The sequence below is a fragment of the Sapajus apella genome, unplaced genomic scaffold (genome assembly GCF_009761245.1).
Source record: "Sapajus apella isolate SASKATOON/1434 unplaced genomic scaffold, GSC_monkey_1.0 scaffold46, whole genome shotgun sequence".
NCBI lineage: Eukaryota > Metazoa > Chordata > Mammalia > Primates > Cebidae > Sapajus > Sapajus apella.
The window spans coordinates 11380954-11385273 of NW_022436986.1; the positions used below are offsets into that span (position 1 = coordinate 11380954).

The following is a 4320-nucleotide window of genomic DNA, read 5'->3' on the forward strand; positions in this document are numbered from 1 at the left end:
TAATAGTCTAAGTAAGGGATCAGTGAACTATCAGCCTGCTTTGTAAATAAAGTTTTATTGGAGCACAGCCATGCTCGTTCATTTAAATATTGTCTGTGGATGTCGTCACACTATAACAACAGAAATAAGTAGTTGCAACAGGGACGATATGGTGTGAAATGCCTAAAACATTTACTATCTGGCCCTTTACAGAAAAAGTTTGCCAATACATGGTCTATATGAATTACCCAGGGAAGAACATGGCTTTCAGTCTTCCAAAAACATCCATGCTTCTAGCTGGCTTCCAATAAGAAATATAGATGATATAGTGATGAAGGCCTAAAAATTCACTTTTTGGTTTAAAGGCTGATAAACTGGCACTCTTTAAAAAAAAAAAAAAAAAAAAAAAAAAAAAAGGAAGTCCAAACTTGTAATGTTTCCCAGTTTCCATGGTGTAAATTAGGATTTCTTAACCTCAACACCACTGGTGTTGGGGCCAGATAATTCTTAAGAAGCACAGTCCTTGACATTAAAGGATATTGAGCAGCATCCCTGGCTTCTACCCACTAGATGTCAGTAGCAACCCCCAATTTGTGACAACAAAATATTAATATATCTCTAGAGACTGTCAAATGTACCCTAGGGGGCAAAATCTTTCTCACTGAGAATCACGGTGTAAATACTCCTGCTATAAACAATTTCAAGCTAGTAACTTTACATCAGTGAACAGGGATGTGGAAAAAGGTGTACACATTCTAACAAACCAGCAAGACTAACATCTCCAGTGCTGTGTGAGAACATATTTGCATGGGTAGTGATGCTGTTGTCCTGTTTTTAAAATGTGGTGCCTAACCAGGATCCACATAGAAATTAATCTGCTGGCAAGGTTAATTTTTTCTTCAGAAAGTAGACCTAGTCTCTCTACACAAAGTTATCTCCCATAAAGCATGGTTGAGATTTTTCTGAACTAAAAAATATCCAAGGCAAAGGTCAACATTCACCTCAATGGTTGTTCAAAACTCTCAATAATATATCAATAAATCCCATGGCTTTCCAGTGGATTTGACAGGATGAATGAGTCCTAAGGCAATTGAATGGCTGTACTTGTTAGATAGATTTGGGTTCTGTTTTGTTGTGATTGTTGTTTTGTGGGGGGGTTTTGTCACGTAAATCAAATGAATTTGGAGAAATATCTGCCAATGATTATGACATTCTCTTTGGAAGACTTTGCATTAAAAGTACTGACAATGATTAATTACTTAGAAGCAATTACTGGGGACATCCTTGGGCCATGACATTAAAACCATATCATCAGCACTCAGGAGGACATTTACACTCCTGTTCCAGGAGAACAGCTATCTATTTTTATCTACAGTTTCAGTTGATTAGGATATAACACTATTTCTATCAATCCTGAATTTTTTATGCAAGCTCTGTAGGAACATCCATAATGCAGCATCGGTACTGAACTCATGCTACCTAGAGTGACAGGCCAATAGTAGGTCAATAAAGGCTACAGCCGTATTTTTTTTTTTTTTTTTTGGTTTTTAAAAATGTTTATTTTATGTACAAAGAACTATCATGGTTTTTCATGGTAGGTGTCTTGGATAATCCTTTGAAGATCATTTAGTCCAACTTAATGAAACCTATATCCTTCGCGTACTGACGGAAACACTGGCGGCACATATTGAGACCATATTTCCGGATCAAAGCGTGCCGGTTTGAACAGACTCGACAAGAGCGAGAACCCTGGCCGAATTTTCGCGGGTGGCTCCAGTACAGCTGCTGGTGACCCATCTTGCTCTCAGAAAGGCAACGAGGTAAAAGGAAGGAGCAGCCGTATTTTTTTTTGCCATATTTCTGCACAAGATCACTCTGCACAATGACATACACACACAGTCATCCACAAATTTGAGCTTCAACTCCAGGGTCTCACCCAATTATTTTACCCTCTGGTAGGATGTTGGCATCTTGTGACATGTTGTTAATACCTGCTCATAAGAATTGCAAAAGTTTCCAGATGATCCAGATGCTCCCAAAATCTTGGTACCAAGATATTACTTAAATATGCAGAACTTCTACAAAGAGCAGCAACAAATAAGTACCAAAATCTATGTACCGAATTTGCGAACATTACAGAATCCCAGCTTGAATTACTCAAACAGTACAACTACCGGAAGTAGAGAAATTCTAATTATCATAAGGTGACCTTATGCAATGATTTTACACACACACAGAGGATATAACACTTATAAATACACTGTAGGTTAGCATGTGCTTGTAAACCTCTGACGCTTAAACTGAGTGAGTACAATTTACCCCCAATCCTTTGAAAAGCTTCACGTAATCTTCAGCAAATAAGACAGTAGATGTGCATAAAGACCATTTGCTCCCCATGTAAAATTCTGACCTAGAAACCCAGACAAGCAGTTTCTTAAGAATGAGCATGACGCAAAGACAAGAAAAATACAGCAAATCACCATAAATCAAAATGGAATTTAGAGAACTAGAAGGTTTCCTTTTTAAAAGATTGGGTGGTGCCGGGCACGGTGGCTCATGCCTGTAATCCCAGCACTTTGGGAGGCCGAGGTGGGTGGATCAAGAGGTGAAGAGATTGAGACCAGCCTGGCCAACATGGTGAAACCCCTTCTCTACTAAAAATACAAAAATTAGCTGGGTGTGGTGGTGCGTGCCTGTAGTCCCAGCTACTCAGGAGGCTGAGGCAGGAGAATTGCTTGAACCTGGGAGGCGGAGGTTGTAGTCAGCTGAGATCGTGCCACTACACTCCAGCCTGGGTGACAGAGCAAGACTCTGTCTCAAAAAAAAAAAAAAAAAAAAAAATTGAGTGGCCTCTGTTTTAAGTGTATTCAAATTGAATAGTACTAGTAGAGTTAACCATAAAAAAGTTTAATAAGAATCAGATCACTACCAACAAGAGACTTTGGGAAAAAAACAGCTAAATAAGGTCTTTATACTGGGCTTTTTTTTTTTTTTTAGAGATGGAGTCTCACTTTGTCCCCCAGGATAAAGTGCAGTGGTGCCATCTCAGCTCACTGCAACCTCTGCCTCCTGGGTTCAAGTGATTCTCCTGCCTTCGCCACCTAAGCAGCTGGGATTCCAGGTGTGCACCACCATGCCCAGCTAATTTTTGTATTTGTAGTAGAGACAGGGTTTCACCATATTGGTAAGACTGTTCTCGAACTCCTGACCTCAGGTGATCTGCCCACCTCGGCCTCCCAAAGTGCTGGGGTTACAGGTGTGAGCCACTGCACCTGGCCATTCAGACTTAAACGTGATGACTCTTTGAGTCACTCCCAAACCTTTCCCTTTAGCTATGTAGCAGTTTTTGTTTGCATAAGGCAGAGACCAGAGACTTTAGGTTCTAAAAAACCTCATCAACCTCACCAGCACAACAATTCCAAGTGTACTGTTACCACAGATCATATTCAAGTCCCAGTTAAATGTTCTAGGGGATCCAGCACTGAAGAGGAGGGCATTATTCCGGAGTCTTTGGGTTCCAAGTAAAAACAATCCAACTCAAACTGGCATGGGCAAAAACATCGCAGCCAAATTCAGAAAGAATGATAGCAGGCTGGGCCTCAACATAAGGCTGGATGTAGGGACTCAAATACTCTTAGCCTCCCTTTTTGTTTTCCATCTCTACTGCTCTTGGCTTTGTCACCATCTCTTTCTCAGGCCACCTTTTCCCAGCAGGAGAATGGAAGGAAAATATGACCCCAAGGAGCTCTAGGCTTACAACCAGAAAGGAAGCAAGGGCCCGTTCTCACCAGCTCTTCTTAGGAAGATTCTAGGAAAGCCACTAAAGTAGCGGCACAACCAGGTTTGGGCTTTTTTTTTTCCCCTCTTGATTTTGTGGCCCAGGCTGGAGTGCAATGGCACCATCTCAGCTCACAGGAACCTCTGCCTCCTGGTTTCAAGGGATTCTCCTGTCTCAGCCTCCTGGGTGGTTGAGATTACAGGCATGCACCACCACACCTGAGTAATGTTGTATTTTTATAGTAGAAACGAGGTTTCTCCATGTTGGTCAGGCTGGTTTCGAACTCCTGACCTCAGGTGATCCTCCTGCTTCGGCCTCCCAAAGTGCTGAGATTACAGGCATGAGCCACCATGCCTGGCCTAGGTTTGTGCTTTAAAAAAATGCCTCTGAACTGCTGTGTGGAGAATATACAGGGCAGAGGCAAAAATGAAAGCCCCACTTGATCCTGCTATTCCTCAGTGAAATCCTCTCTTCTCTTGCCTTCTGTGACACAGAAACATTCTTGGTCTCTGGTAGAGGCTAAGAAGCCCTTTGGGTTCATTTCTGTTGTTACCACAGAACAT

The 4320-nt window shown here is 41.6% G+C and overlaps 1 pseudogene across 1 annotated transcript; it reads right to left on the minus strand.

Moving 5' to 3' along the window:
* Positions 1–1503: 1503 nt before the first annotated feature.
* Positions 1504–1829, minus strand: LOC116524802 (annotated as a pseudogene). The gene has a single exon (XR_004257491.1). The product of XR_004257491.1 is annotated as a 40S ribosomal protein S29 pseudogene (transcript).
* Positions 1830–4320: the final 2491 nt, after the last annotated feature.